This window comes from Ursus arctos, unplaced genomic scaffold (assembly GCF_023065955.2).
Source record: "Ursus arctos isolate Adak ecotype North America unplaced genomic scaffold, UrsArc2.0 scaffold_8, whole genome shotgun sequence".
NCBI lineage: Eukaryota > Metazoa > Chordata > Mammalia > Carnivora > Ursidae > Ursus > Ursus arctos.
In genome coordinates, this window is record NW_026623100.1 from 39,951,227 (window position 1) to 39,968,643 (window position 17,417).

Consider the following 17,417-nt stretch of genomic DNA (forward strand, 5'->3'; position numbering starts at 1 on the left):
AAAGAAAGGAAGCAGCCTTAACTTGACCTTAACTTACCCCTGAGGTGATGATTTTACTTGGGCGAGTCACTGAACTTAAGGGCGAGAACTTCTGTTCTGTTTTTGTTTTTCCTTTGTAACTATGTGCAGAGCTTAACACAAAATTAATGATCAATTAATTGTTGAATCAAAGAATAAATGAATTTGATAGAGAAATGTTCATGGGAAAAAATGGGTACTGAACTGGGCAATACATGGAGTGGAACGGGGGGGAAAGAGAAGGTGTAGAATGTGAGGGGTGAAAAAGAGATGGTCCCTTCAGGGCACAATGAGATATTAGTGCTTCCCAGATCTAAGAGGAATTAATAGTAAGGCTGGGGCGATGGGAGGTTGTAGGAAACAGAAGGCCTGAAAAACCAAAGTTTTACATTTGACATATTAACAGTGGTTCAATTTTTTCCGTGCAGCACTCCTGATGACAGAGGGAAGGAGCCAGCCCTTGCAGTCCCAGGACAAAACTCCGAGGGATGATGGTAAGCCCCAAATTTCCATGGTCTTCTGTTTTATCTTAAAAATGTATGGGATGTTTACATTCTACATCAGAATTAATCTGTGCTAGTTTGGTTGTAAGAATATTGCTTTCTTCCAAACCGTTGAATAAAAATATCATTCCAGGGCTATGCTCTATGTTCTTTTGGGCACATTATTGTGTCTCCCCCACTCTCTGTACCCTAGGGTTATGCCAAACTTTGAGGCAGACTTGAGAAACATTTTAATTTGATACATAACTGGATCACCAGACATTAAAAGTTATTTGTTTCTATTATATTGTTCCTTTACTAAAGTTTTTTCAAGTGGTCCTCAGACAAGGTTTGGCATAAACCTAGGGCACAGAGAGTGGGGTGGACACAATTATGCGTTGGCAAGGATAGCACAGGAATTGGCCATCTATGTCCTGTGGGCCAAATCCTGTCGGCCACCAGTTTCTGTAAATAAAGTTTTATTGGGCACGGACATGCTTATTTGTTTAGATAGTTTCTATGGCTGTTTTGTGTTATCATATACAGTTGAGTGTTGCAACAGAGAAGAAATCGCCTGCAAAGATGAGAATATTCACTCCATGGCCCTTTACAGAAAAAGTTTGCTGCCCTCTGCTTTAATGTAAAGTGGCACCAGTGGGGTTGAAGGGGAAAGCAATCAATATGAAAGGAATCATGAGGAAACCGTTGCCCCAAAAAAACTCCAAACAAAAACCTGCTTTGCGATGTATAGGATAAAGAGTTTGAAGGAAATAAGATAGTTACACTTTATTTACTTCACAGGCAACTTGAGGTTTTCAAGCCTGGGTGACTCTGAAAATTGTGGTGTCATTGGAAGACACAGGGTGATGGAAACAAGAGCCAGTTTAGGGGAGCTCAAGCTTTTACATATTGATTTTTGAGGTGACAGTTAACTCCAAAAATCACCTAACACGGTGCCAGAAATATCGGATTTTAACTTGAATGCAAGATGGTGACAGAAGATTTAGATTCAGAAGTCATCAATAGCAGATCGAGTCGTAGTCATATAACTGACAAGAGCAGTCAGTGTTTTTAATGATGAAAGAAAAAAGGAGGTACAAGGGCAGTTGCTGAGATTCATGCACTGAACAGGGTAACACAAAAACTAAACTCCTTTTTATGCCCTGGACAACCTCCAGCCTGCCATCTAGTTCGTCTAGTTGTCCTTTGATTCTCTGTCAATTGGATATAAAAATAAAATAGTCAACCCTTATGAACTGTTTCAAGAAAATGGAATAAAGAATTTGAAACACTTTCACAGCTTTGAAGAAATAGGTACTGTAGGCAAATTCTAGGGATTATGAGTATTATCCAGGAAAACTTGCTATGCCTCAGATATTATAATGCTATGGGTCAAATTATGCCTTTTGTGAATGCAGTGAGCTGTATAATGTATAACTGTAACTGTATCTTGATCCTAGCATTAAGAATGAGATTCTACTCCATTTCCATGGGAGAAAAGGTGTGTGTTTCAGAAGGGCTTACAATTTGATGGATTCCATCAGACTTTAATTTAGTTATATAGCTAACATAGATAATCTCAATACATGATAAATGAGTGCAGATTATTTTTCTGATATTTTAAGGAGCGTATAAACGAATGTTTACATAGTCTTTAACTCAGAACTGGTAAAATCATAGTGGACTGAATGAGCATCCATTCCTTCTGGCAACCCTCATCCTTCTTTGTTGGACCATGGCGTAAGCAATAACCACACCTATTACTCCCCCACTCGGGCCAATAATTTGTTTCCTCTCAAGTAATAATAATTTGATAAATTACTTACTACCAGAGAATGGGAAGTCAAAGCCAAAGTAGAAGACCTATGTTCAATGCTTTCAGTTACTTTGTCATTGGTTACGATACTCAAGATCCTTTAAGTTAAAAAAACAAAACAAAACAAAACGAACTGTCAGCTATTTTGGGGAGAAGGACAAGCAGTCACAAACTCTGCATGGTTGTCATTAATCAACTTGCATAGCTCTGAAGGCCAATACATGTGCCTTTATGATACTCTTACCATAAGCCTTTGGTCACTGGCATTTTCTTTCTAACTGTATTTTATTTTATTTTTTTTTTAAGAGAGAGAGAGCACAGGTGGGGCAGGGAAGGGCAGAGGGAGAGAATCTTAAGCAGGCTCCATGCTCAGCACAGAGTCCAATGTGGGGCTCATGACCCTGAGATCATGACCTGAGCTGAAATCAAGAGTCAGATGCTTAGGCGTCCCTGGTCTCTTGTTTTTTAATATTACAAAAATAGAGATGAAGTTATGGAGAGGGGAGAAAAAAAAAAACTTGAAAAAATTGATGCAGCTAAGAAAGCTCATTAAGAGAAGAGGCTTTATTATTTATCTGCCAAGGTTGATTCCAAGGAGAAACAATGCCATTAACGCTGTCTTAGGTAATCAATATTTACCCCGATTCTTGCAGCCATTCAGAAAGAAAATGGATTAACAGAAAATAAAACACCAGCTCCAAAATATAAGTAAATGCTGGGGCTATGGCAATGTGGTTTTGCTGAAAATCACGAGGAAAGGTGTTCTAATCACATGCAGAGAAGCAGAGCAGACGTGGCCTCTGTCCTCTTTAATCATCCTGAGGTTCAAAGCCCCTCCATCAGCCACGGGAAAAACAAAAACAAAAACAAAAACAAAGATCCTGCTTGGTCCATGAGGAACTGTGTTCAGCTACAAATAAACGTGACCTAATGTAGTGCTTTAGACAAATTAGACTTTGATTTTCCAGTGTAGAGAGAAGTCTGAGGTACCAGTTCTGGCCCGGTGTGTGGCTCCACAGGACCATTAGGGACACAGATCTCTGCTTCTCTTCAGCCATCGCAGCATGCAGCTCCCGCCATGTGGGCCACAAGAGCGACCCTCTTCTCCCCTCCCGCTCTTCCTCCCCCGCCCCTACCTGGCTGTCTTGTCTGAGTGTTCCAGGCAAGAGAAGGGCAAAGGGGTGTGGGAGAAATGGCCCATGCCAGCTCAGTTTGACCCCCTTTGAAAACACTTTCCCATTGTTCACATCTCATTGGAGAGAACTGTGACTGTACCGTAGGGTGACCATTAGCTGCCAAGGAATGCTGAGAAATTGTTTTAGACTGAACAAAGGCCACCTGAACAAGGCCACCTGAACAAAATAAGGATTCTATAGAAAGGAAGAGGAGGGACTGGATATTGGGTGGCAGCTAACATTCTGTCAAATGGGCACATTTCACGTCTCCAAATACCCTTTGAAGATGCCGCTGCTTTGTTCCAATGTTGTTCAGATCTGGGTTTTATATTTATAGGCAGTCTGGAGGTAAAGAACCCGGCCATGTACTAAGTTCGCAGATAGGGTTGGTTGGTTGGTTTGTTTTCCCTTGTAGGATCCGTACAAAAAGGCAATATAAAGAGTTCCGAGATGGAGGGAAAAAGAAAGGATGGAAAGAGAGAAAGGATGTTTAAATTTCTCTTGCTTAACTGATGCTAGAGTCATTCGTTTGTTTGTTTTTGATTTTTTAAAAAATTTTATTCATTCGAGAGAGAGCCTGCTCATGTGCACAAGTGGGGGTGGGGGTGGGCAGAAGGAGGGGGAGTGGCAGACTCCCCGATAAGCTGGGAGCCCCATGCCAGGGCTTGACTTGGGGGCTCCACGCTGGGGCTCCACCCCAGGACCCAGAGATCATGACCTGAGCCAAATGCAGAGGACACTTAACCATCTGAGCCACCCAGGAGCCCCTGCTAGAGTCATTCCTCCCCCTGACTCATTCCTTTCACCTTTCCTCATTAGAAGGATCTGAGGTCAAAACTGCAATGAGGGGGAAGTGGATAACATATCTGTTCCTGTCTCAAAATATGACACATTCCAGAGAGTCCTAAGCCCTTCCTTCATTTTAAGGTAAACCTCTACTATTATATACGTCCATTTTCAGGCACTGCCAAGAATCCTGTAGTTAAATGAAGTCGCTACTTCTGTCAGAATAGAGAAATTATGCTTAAATTTTTAAAATAAATGATATTCCTTAGAGCACTTTTAGACTTATGTAAAAATTACAGAGTTATACAGGGAATTCCCATATACTCCACTTTACCCTACTATTAAATCTTACATTACTGTGGTCTATTTGATACAATTAATGTAACATTAATTGGTTCCTCTTGGCTGTGGTGGTTTCTTAGATTGCCTTGTTTTTGTTGTTCTCCACAGTGTTGTGGGGTACTGATCAGGTACTTTAAAGAATGTTCCCCTTTGGGGTTTATTTGATTTTTTGCTCATGATAAAGGTAATGGGATTGGAGAGGATGACCACAAGGTAAAGTGCCACTTTTATCACATCATATCAAGTGTATACTGTCAACATGATTTATTTTGATAAGTTAATGTCAGCTGCTGATGTTGATTTTGATCAATAAGCAGAATAGAGCTTGTCATGTATCTTCATTGTAAAGTTACTCTTTTTTCCCTCCATGGCATTCTGAGCTCTTTGGAAAAAAGGCCCCATGCACGACCGACACTTAAGGATAGGCATTTATGCTCTGTCTTCTTGAGGACAAAGTATTTATGTAAATACTTTGGAACTCTCCTATATGGGAGATTTGTCTATTCTCCCCAATTTATTTATAGCAGTGTGGCCTCATGAATATTTATCCTGTAATTTCAGTTATGATCCAATACTACTTTATTTTTTTGTCGTATTGTTCCAGCTGTGGCCTTTGTGAGCTCTTTCAATTGACTCCTGTGTCCCTTTGACATACCCCATTGCTGTCGGGTTCATTTTATAAGCACTTTTCTATTTTCCTCTTTCTCCAGGCTTATCTTGTCTATTTCCTGTCCCTGTCCTAGAATCAGCCATTTCTCCAAGGAAACCTGGTTCCCTTTTAATTGGAGAATGATATTAGAAATAAGATCTGGTCTCCAGGTGTGCTCATTGCTACTGATGTGTGATTCTTCTAAGCTCCCTCAGCCAACAGAGCAAGGAATAATATGAGTGTATACCAATCCTTGTATATACTTGTATATATAAATATTACTAATATTTAGCCATATGTATCTATATTAAGTGAAACATAGATTCATACCGATGTATCTAACTCTAACCCATCACCACGTGTATCATTGTAGCCCCCTTGCCTTACCTGTGTGTAAACTCCCACTCTAACAGTGAGAGAAACCAGGCTCCCATTTGTCATTTATGTACTTAATTGTTCAATTCTAATACACATGCACAGCAGCATCATAAGTAACTCGTATCCCATGGGAAACAGCTTTATCAGCTAGAGCACAGTGCTTATGATCAGTTTATTTTGCCTTCAGTTTTACAGACTCTATTCATTTACAAAATTATTTAATTCAGCACATTTTTCCTGACCCTCTTTCAGTGAGATTGTTTCATTCATTTGTGATATAGTTAGGTTGCTTTGTCACATTTCCCATTCCATCCTGAGATTTCCCTGACCACCTAAATGACTTTTTATTAAATTTGCCTACATTAAGGTTTGTTTTTTGTGCTGTAAGTATCTGTTGGTTTTGGAAAAACATAGTGTCATGTATCCATGATTATAGTATCATAGAGAATAGCTTCACAACTCTAAAAATTCTCCCTTATGTCACCTGTTCAACTCTACTCTTCCTCCCCTTGAACTCCTGGTAACCACTAATATTTTCACTTTTCAAGAATATCTATAGCTAAGCCTAATCCTAGCCCTAACACTTTTCAAGAATATCATAAAACTTGATATATAATAATATATTATATATACAATTATATATAATTACAATTGTATAAATGCAATTATATAATGAATATAATACATACAATGATATAAATACAGTTCTATGAAATATAATTGTATACACAATTATATATCTATATATACCACAAAGCCTTTTCAGACTGGCTTCTTGCACTTAGCAATAAGCATTCAAGTTTTATCCATGCATTTTTTTGGGTGGCTTGATGAGTCATGTCTTTTTATCACTGAATAATATTTCACTGTATGGATGAAGCATAGTTAATTTATACCATTCACTGATTGAATGACATATTGGTTTCTTATAGTTTGGGGCACTTATGAATAAAGCTGCTAAATATTTGCATGCATGTTTTCTGTGGAAAGTAGTTTTCAAATCATTTGGGTAAATATAAGTGCCATTGATGGATCATATGGCAAGATTTTGTTTACTTTATAAAAAAACCTCCAAAACAACAAGAAACAAACCCCTGCCAACCTGTCATGCAAAGTGGCAGTACTGTTCTGTGTTTATACCAACAATGAATGAGAGCTCTTGTGCTCCATATCACCAGTAATTGGATTTGTCAGTGTTTTAGATTTTATGAATCTTATACCTAACAGTTTCAATTTTCAGTTTTCTAAAGACACATGATGTTAAGCATCATTTTGTATGCTTATTTTCCACCTGTATGTCTTTTCATGGATATACATTTGGAGCTTTTGCCCATTTTAAAATTGGGATGTTATGTTTGCTTATTGTTGAGCTTTAAGAGTTCTTTGCATATATTGGTTATAAGTTCTTTAGCATATATGTGTTTTATAAATATTTTCTCCCAGTCTCTGGTTTGTCTTTTGATTCTCTTAGCAGTATCATTTTCAGGGCAGATGTTTTTAATTTTAAAAAAAGTCTAATGTCAATTTTTCTTTTAATGATTGTGCTTTTGGTGTTGTATCTAAAAACTCATCACCAAACTCAAAATCACCTAGATATTTTTCTATGTTTTCTTCTAGAAATTTTGTAGTTTTGTGACACAAACATATGGAAAGATATTCCATGTTCGTTAACTAGAAGAGAATTAATATTGTCAAAATGTCTATATCACCCAAAGCCATCTATAGATGCAATGTAATCCCTATCAAAATTCCTTTGACATTTTTCACAGAAATAGAAACAAAAATCCTAAAATTTATATGGAATTGCAAAGGGTAATCAAAGGATAACCTAGACAACCAAAGCAATCCTGAGACAGAACAAAGCTGGAGGTATCAGACTTTCTGATTTTTAACTATATTATAAGCCTGTAGTAGTCAAAACAGTAATCCTGGTATAAAAATAGACAGATAGACCAATAGAACACAATAAAGAGACCAGAAATAAACCTTCTCATATATGGTCAGCTAAAATTTGGCAAGGGAGCCAAGAATACTCAATGGGGAAAGAATAGTCTGTTTAATAAATGGTGTTGGGAAAACTGAAAAACTACATGCAGAAGAATACATTTGGGCACCTATATTATATCATTCACAAATGACATAAAAAACATAAGCAACAAAAACAAATAGAAATAAGCAGGATTAAACCAAACTAAAAAGCTTCTGCACAGCAAAAGAAACAATCCACAAAATGAAAAGGCAACCTACAAAGTGGGAGAAAATATTTGCAAGTCATCTATCTGATTAAAGGTTAATACCCAAAATTTATAAGGAAGAATTCAATAGCAAAGAAACCAACTTATGAAAAAACGGGCAGAGGAACTGAACAGACATTTTTGCAAAGACAAACAAATAACCAACAGGTACATGAAAAGATACTTGACATCATTAATCATCAGGGAAGTGCAAATCAAACCCACAATGAGATATCACCTCACGACTGGTAGGATGTCTGTTATCAAAAAGACAATAGATAAGTAGTGTTGGTGAGGATGTGGAGAAAAGGGAACCCTTTCGGTTGGTGCACTGTTGGTGTAAATGTAAATTGGTACAGCCACTATGGAAAACAGTGTGGATGCTTCTCAAGAAATTAAAAATAGAACTATCCTATGATCCAGCAATATCCCTTCTGGTTATATATCTAAAGGAAATGAAACCATTATCTCAAAGAGTTATATGTACTCCCATGTTCACTGCAGCAGTATTCACAATAGCCAAGTTATGGAAGCCGTGTAAGTGTCCATCCATGGATGAATGGATAAAGATCATGATATACATTATATATCTGATTATTACTTGTTTCTGCTATTTAAGTGTATATATAATTAATTATATATAATATATAAAATCGTTTAAGTATGTATATGATGCATTATTTCTCAGCCAAGAGAAAGAAGGATATGCTTCATTTGCACAACATGAATGAAGCTGGAGGACATTATGATAAGTGAAATAAGCCAGACAGAGAAAGACAAACGTTAAATGATATCACTTATATATGGAATCTGCAAAAGCTGATCTTAGAAACAGGAAGTAGAAAAGTGGTTGCCAGGGATCAGGAGGTGGGGGAAGTAGGAGATGTTAGTCAAAAGGCATAATCTTTTAGCGAAAAGATGGATAAATTCTGAGCTTTTCCTGTACAGCGTGGTGATAATACTGTTATATTCCTGAGAGTATACTTTGCTAAGAGAGTAGATCTTAAATGTTCTCACCATAAAAAAGAAATGGTAATTATATGGAAGGTGTTAACTAACCCTACTGTGGTAATCATTTTGTAATATGTAAGTGTATCAAATTGTCACATCGTAGACTCTAAACTTACTTCATGTTATATGTCAATTAAATCTCAATAAGGCTAGAAAAAAATAAGCCTTTTTTTTTTTTTGGCAGTGCAGAAATTTCTTACTTGTTTTGTCTGCAAAGTCTCTTATTTCCTTTTCACTTTTGAGTGATTTTCTTCACTGAATATAGAATTCTGGATTGGTAATTTTATTCTTTCAACACTTTAGATATTTCATATTCTTGTTTGCATGTTTCTGACAAGAAGCGTGATGTCATTCTTGATGTCATTCTTTTCTTTGTTCCTCTGCACACGGTCTTTTTCCTCTCTCACTTCTTTCAAGATTTCCCCTTTTAGTCCCTTTTTCTCGGGTCGTCTGCAGTTTGAATATAATCTGCCTTGGTGTAGATCCTTTGGGTTTTGTTTTTTTTCTGGCATTTTGCGGGACTAGTGTTCTCTGGGCATTCTGGATCTGTTGTTTTCTGTCATTAATTTAGTTAACTTCACCGCCATTATTATTTAAAATATTTCATCTTTTCCATTCTTTCTTCCTTCTCCATCTGATATTCTCCTTTTCCCTATGTTACACTTTTCTGTTCTTCTCATTCTTTTTTTTCTCTTCCTATTTCAATTTTGGGAGTTTCCATAGACATAATTTTTTTTTTTAAAGATTTTATTTATTTATTCGACAGAGGTAGAGACAGCCAGCGAGAGAGGGAACACAAGCAGGGGGAGTGGGAGAGGAAGAAGCAGGCTCATAGCGGAAGAGCCTAATGTGAGGTTCGATCCCATAACGCCAGGATCACGCCCTGAGCCGAAGGCAGGCGCTTAACCGCTGTGCCACCCACGCGCCCCTCCATAGACATAATTTTAAGTTCAGGAATTCATTCCTTGGCCAATGTCCAAGGACAAGGACCTATCAAAGGCATTCTTTATTTCTGCAACAATGTTTTTGAGTTTTAGTGTTCCTTTTCATTTTTCCTTAGTATTTCCTTCTCTCTGCTTACATTACTCCTCTGTCCTTGCATATTGTCTACATTTTCTCACTAGAACCTGTAGCATTAATCATACTTATTTTAAATTCCCTGTCTGAAAATTCCCGAGTATGTTCTGTATTTGAGTAATTCTTAATGTAGTGCTTACTTTGTCTTTTAAGACTATGTTTTTTTTGTTTCTTTGTTTTGCTTGCCTTTTAGTTTTTTTTTTTCAAAGCTGCACATTATGTATTAGATAATAGGAACTGAGATAAAAGACTGTTAGGGTGCAGTTTCATGTTAATCTGGCTAGAAGTTAGGCTGTGTTTGTTTGCCTGTGGTTGTAGGCGTCAGAAACTTCAGATTACTCCAGTGCCCTTGTCTTTGTCTTCTCTGTTGTAGCTGGCTTCCCTAAGAACACCGCTGTAGATAGAGTTTTTATTTGCACCTTTTTCAATTATAATCCACTGTTATCATCCTAGAGCCTGTTGGTGTGGTGTTAAAGCAGGGGATAGGGGAAGCATTCTATAATCTTATGATTAATTCTTAGTCTTTCAATGGGCCTATTTCCCTGAACTGTGAGCTTTACTTTTAGTGGGCCTGTGTTTTTGGGCTGTGAATTTCACAAGCGTTTCTTAGCTTTTTTCCCTTTCCTTTTGGTGAGACAGAAAAGCTAGAGGAAGTGGGAGAAGGTAAGTACTCTTCCCCTGGGTAAACGCTCTGGTAAAGTCTTTTTCCTTTGGGGGAAGGTGTTGTTATGAAGAATCCTCTCGGCATGGTATTTCTCCATGGTAACTTTTGCCCATTTCTGTCTATGCCTGGAAGGTACCTCCCCTAGCTCTTTTGTGACAACCTGCAAGCAAGCCCTGAGGCAAAATGCACAGAACTTTGGCCCTCAGGAATGTATGGACTATGCTAGCTCACACTTGGCCTCTAGAAATTTGTCAAGGTTACCATTTAAGTGTTGCTCTCAGTTGAGGGCTCCAGTAGCATCTGCTTCAGGTGCACACATCTTTGCTGTGACTCCGTATTCATGTGTCTCTAAGGATTTCAGGGTGGTGGTTTACCCCCCAGCCTCAGGTCTCTGACGGGTCCGAGAGAAGACTTCGAGTTTTCATTTCTTCATTTTTGTCTTGTCGCAGAGATAGGAGTGGTGATCTTCAGGCGTCAGTGATGATCCTCACACATCAGAGCTGAAACTGGAAGTCAGGAATTTACGTTTTGTCAGCGGCAAAATATACCCTTCTGAGCTCTTATTCATACCACTGTTTCTTTGTAAGTGCAGTACATACCATACAGGTCAGTACACTGTCTTTATTACACATTCTTACCCTTGTGATTCGTCAGGGCCTCCTCCATTTGTGCACCCCCAAAGAAGATTCCAAGCTCAGGTACCACAGGAACCACAGGAACCACAGGAGCCACAGGAGCCGCAGGAGAGATTCGTCTTCTGGAGCAGCTCGTTCTGCCTCTGCAGACGTCCTCACTGGAACAACACTGACGAACTTATATCATTCCAGTTCCACAAAGTGGAACTTATTAGGGCTTTCTGCAGTCTCTATCTTGCCTTTTGAGTCATGATCTGTTTGATGATGTTCCAGAGTCTTTTGGAAAAGTAATTCCAGCTGCTCAAGATGCTTTTATCAAATAGGTGCCTTTGAATCAACATCAAGAAGGATTTGAGTAGAGTGGGATGAAGATCCAGACTCCAAGATCCAGCAGGTTTTAACAGGAATTTATCTTTACTGCTAACTATGACTCTGAACTACAGCATGTAATCTGCTGTTCTCTGATTTGGCTGGATTGGTTGGTAGGAAGGTTGCTGCTTACCCAGCAGTGATTGCTTTCTTTTGTTGGCTTACCCTTACCTAGTATATTAGGTATCAGTTTTCTATGGCTGTGTAACAACATTACCACAAATGTAGTGGCTTAAAACAACATACGGTATCTCACTATTTTTGAGGGTCAGGAATCTGGGTGTAACTTAACTTGGTTCTCTGCTTAGGGTCTCACAAGGCTGCAAGTGAAGGGTTGGCCAGTACTGGGGTCTCATCTCAAGGCTCACCTAGGGAAGGACCTACCTTCAAGCTCATGTGGTTCTGGCAGAATTTAGTTCCTCGCATGGCAGGACTGAGTCCTGCTATCACTTGGAGGCTACCCCTGGATTTTTGCTGTATGGGCCTCCTGACATGGTCACTTCCTTCTTCAAAGACATCAAGGGACATAATCTTCTTAAAAGACAGATGTAACACACCTATGTAATGTAATCATGTGAGTGATATCCTATCACTTTTGCCATAATCCGTTGGTTAAAAATGGGTCACAGGTCTTGCTCACACTCAGGTAATGGCATGAATTCCAAGACAGAGATTGTGGGGATCATTTCAGTCTGTCCACAAGGAATTATCCTTTTATGTCATGCTTTTAGTGACGAGCTATATCTGCTTGAACCACATGATGAGAGAAAAATTGCTAAAGGTGAGCCTCATTGAGAAGCGAAATGTTTCTTACACTCACTTTGACAATTGAAATATTAAAAAATATGTAGACTATATATAAATAGTAATTACAGTTTTTAACACAAGATAGTAATTACACATTTCTTAGCTATTGATTTAGAAAATACAGAAGGAAAAAAGTCACTGTAAAGTCAGTAGTTTTTTAAAGGGATGTTTATTATTTATAATAGATAAATATATATAATTTATATAATTATATACTAAATATATAATATAAATTATATAATTGATAACAGAACATACATACATTTGGAAAATAGTGGCATAGTCATGTAGAAGGTAATGCTGCTAATTTTGCAAACCATGGTTGGACTATTTACAGATTTGTAGAGAACCTTTTTCGTAATTCTGTTCTATTCTCAGGGAGATCTGTCATCAACATGAAAACCACTTCCCTAGTGAGAAAAGGAGAAATTCATTCCCAGGAAGAGAAATGCTAAAGGAAAAAAGAAAATACTCCTGACTTTCAACTATAATATATATTACATAACACAAGCAGTAGGGAAGATAGATATAATTTTCTTGAAAGATTGCAAATCAGAATATTGATGCACTAAATTGAAAAAAAAAAAACACATCATTTTTTCCAACTAAAGTTTTTAAAATGTCACATGCGTTGTGGGACATACCAGGGGTTGGATGGCATGGGAAGTGTTCAGAATAATATTGTGTGTGTATTCCTACCCAAAATGATCTCTGTGATTAGCTGGTACTTATACCTGATCATTACTTGCTGCTATTTAAGCACCTAAGGATGCAAAGGAATAAACAAAGCAGCAGCAAATCAGAAAAATGAAAGAAATCCACTTCAAATGGGTTAACATAATTACTTAAGCCAAGGAGTGACAACAAAGTGACAAAACACACTTGAAACATAGATGTTTTTGTAGCCCACCTTCTGCTTGTACACACCTGTGCGTTTTGTAAATGGCTCCATATGCTTAATCAAAAGAAATCTAATTGCCTTAATTTACTTCATCCAAAAGTAGAAGAGTAAATTATATGTTTAATTATAAACTTTCCACTTTGGGTAGCTATAATTAATGACTCAAGGAATTGTGCAATAAGCCAAGAGCAACCTTTTATTACTCCTGAGGTACCTGAATAACACCAGCGTTTCAGAGCCAGTCAGCTTCTATTAGTACAAGAATCAAAATGCCTACCTGAGGCATTAATCACGAAGCACCTCAGAGCAGAGAGACTTTTAATTAGATATGCTGCATACCATCCACATGGATCGTCTGCACCAGGGGATGGTAATAAATGTTCTCTCCTAAGTAATGATGACAACAGAGTTTTTTATTTTTAAAATTTTTTAGCAAATGCCATTCTAAATTTCTACAACCTTACTAAGATGTGGTCTCAGGTCTGGTACATGGGGAGTTCCTCCCTCTAAATCATTTCTCAGGAAGTCAATTCCTTCTGAGACTGGAGTCGCATTTGTGTTTTCTACTAGAACTGACTTGTGCAATGAGGAGTGCCCTTGCATCTAGAGATCCAACTGATATTTCCTTACACATTTAGTATTCCACATTTTTTAAAAAAAATTATTATTTATTTTAGAGGGGGAGAGAGAGAGAGAGAGAGAGAGAGAGAGAGAGATTATGCATGCATGAGCAGGGGGAGAGGCAGAGGGAGAGAATCTCAAGCAGACTCCCAGATGAGCCCAGAGCCCTGGGCAGGGCTCCATCTCAGGACCTATGAAATCATGACCTGAGCTGAAATCAGGAGCTGGATGCTTAACTGACTGAGCCACGCAGTTGCCCCAGGGTTTAAGAGAACCATATCTATCTACCATATGGAGAGAATGACTTACAGCTTATTATCAAAACCTGGACCTTATTATCTATTCCAGTACAACATACATATTGGGACTCTACTGGGAAAAATTAGGAGTCACTCTCCCTCTGTATGGAAAAAAAGCCAGTTTCCTCCTTGAGCACAAAACATCTATGGATTAGGCATAATATAGCTTGACTATTTTTGCATAAATAGTACTGTTTGTCATAGAGAATGGACTTTGGCATAAAAAAAGATCTAGATTTGAATCTCAGATATGTCACTTGATAGCTAAGAGGATTTGGACTAGTTATTTAATCTAAGTCTTAGTTTATCTTTAAAATGAGAAGCCTTAAAGTAGTTATGTAATTATTAACTCAGTTGTAGTAATGATAAATAAAGCCTTTGGTATAGATAATATACTAGATTCTCAGCAATTGAGATTTGTTGTAATGATGTATATATGTGTAAAAGCATAGTAAATATATTTTCGATAATTTTATTCACCTACTCAGAATCTAACTAGCTTAGGCTGCTAATGTAAACTTTAGTCTAGGCATGTAAAAAAATATTTAAAAAGAAATCTTCTATTGGGGCACCAAGGTGGCTCAGTCATTTAAGCATCGGACTCTTGGTTTTGGCTCAGATTGTGATCTCATGGGTTCAGGGATCAGTCAGGGAGGGTCTCTGTGCTCAGAGGGAGTCTGAAGAGTCTCCCCCCCGCCAATCATGTGTGTATGCGTGCTTGCACTCTCTCTCTCAAATAAATCTTTTTTTTTTTTAAAGCAAGCTTTTATTGAATGATGGGTCTACGGATTATTTTCTAGTTGCGTTTCCCCACTGCCTTTCATTTTCTGCCTTCTTTGCCCTACTATGTGCCTTGGGAAACTGACATCTAGAAAGTACATCACCTGGGCTCTCTTGCCTATGGCTTTCAGTTAGTTTGGTCAATGAGAGATAATAGCAAGTGATTTGATTTCCAGAAGATAAAAATTTCAGGGTTTTATTATTCTCCTTCCTTCTTGTTTCACCGTGGTTCCGGTTGTGCCTGTGTTGTTGTTCTTAGATAGTGTTTTAAACTTGAGCTTGCATTAGAATCATTAGAGGGTTTGTTAAAACATGGATTTCTGGGTCCTACCCCAAGGTCTTCTGATTTAGTAGATGTGTAATGGAGTACAATATTTGCATTTCTAATAAAGTCTCAGGTAGGGGTGATGCTGATCCAGAAACATCTGTTTGACACCGAGTGCTCTTAGATAGCAGGTCCCCGGGGTCAGCTTTCCTTCATAGCTCTAGCTGTCACTCATCTCTGATAACACTTTTCACTCCTCTTCAGGCCTGGTAAGGTGACAGTCACCCTTCTTCTGTTGCTATACCCTGGGTAGTGGCACACCATCCTCTAGAGTCCCTTAACGGATGACTTGCCCACAGTTCCAGAAATTCCCTTTCATTATATTATCTTTCATTAGTGCTGTTAAGTATGCCAATTTTTTTCTTTCTGGACCTTAACTGATACAGTGGGTAAAGAAATTACTCAAATTAAATATTAAGGATTTTAGAAAATACTTGGAATTGTTGAATTTTAACATTTTAAAAATTATTTTAGAATTTTATGTCACCTAAGTCTGTCATTTCTGTCATAATTCAGACAACTTTCCAAATTCAAATCAGAAAGAATATTGGGTTTCAACCCATTGCATCCATACAGTCTCTCTGAAAATGTAAATGAGGTAAAACAACAACAAAGAAGTATTACCCTAGAAGATCTATTTCAGATCTATTGCCATTTCCATAATAGTTAGAATTTGAACTGGAGTTGTTGTGACTTCACGTAATGATTTTCTAAAATCGAAATGTCTTAGTCATTTAGTTTCTATAAATGTGTCATTTTCTGAAGAATGTTTTAAACAGCTTTAGTAGTTTAGAAGTTACTCAACATAGATAATTGTATTATTGTTAAAAACTACTATAAATTTAGTATGTTTCCCCCCCATATTCCCTAAACCTACTAATTATGATTAGAAATGTTTTGAAACTTCAAGATCAAGACTTAAAAGTCTCTAAAAAGATGAGTTTTCAATCCCCCTGCTCTTATCTTTTGCTTCTGGGTAAGGGGTTATTACCTGTGAGAGTTATTTTTCCCATTCTATGAAGAATGTCTGTTTGCTGTTAAAAAGATTACTCTTAACTGGTCTCTTGTGGACCATTCCCAACAAAAAAATGAGTGCAGTGAAAAGAGGGAAAAGTTCTTTAAGTGTAGTGAAGATACAAACAATTTCTCTGTAAGATTTTTTTTAAATGAGGCAAAAGTTACAATGAGGGTAACAGAGGTCAGCTGTGGTGCCTATGGGGGCAGCAGCAGTCAGAAGGCTCAATAACGCAGAGCCAGCTGTCCTCATGATAGGGTCCTAACATCTCCACACCTAAGATTTTGTGTCCTCGATGTTACTTTGTGGAACTTTGAAGAACGAAGTCCCAACCATCAAAATAAATTCTAAAAAAGCAATCTCACATTTTTTCAAAGTAATGTCAGAAAGGTCTCTCCTTCCCCAAGTCCTGGATATAAACAAGCCACTCTGTCTAGAATTTCTCAGAGCAAGAAATGGCTCCGTTTTATGTTGTGTTAGGAACTACATGAAAATTTTTGAGGCCAAAAGGATGTGTGGTGTTGCATAAATTTAGAATTTCTTGGAGACCACAGAGTTAAAACACCAGCAAAGAAGAAGACCAAGTACATGTATCTGAAATGCTAAAATACATCATTAGTTTGTTTCACTTGGAAAGTATCACTGAGGTTTTTTTTAAATTGAATTTAATTTTTTTGATGGAATTGGCGCTAGCACCAATCTTTTGAGGTTTCTTAGAGGGGTAACAATAAAAGTTTCATACAAAATTTGTTGCCTAAACTACACAGTGAAGCATTAGATATCAACAGGGAAATTAACATTTTTAAAAATTCTATGGATTAGGTAAACAAAGCAAATATATAAACACACTTCCATTTTAATCATCTCTTTGTGACTGATTTCGAAATTAATTATACCACAATCTGAAAATTTGGGCTATTGAGACTTTCCTTAAGGTTTAAGTCAATTTTGTTCATGTTCCATGATTGCTTGAAAAAAAATGCTTTGTGTATCCATTAGATGTGGAATTCAACATATGCCTATTAAGTCAAGC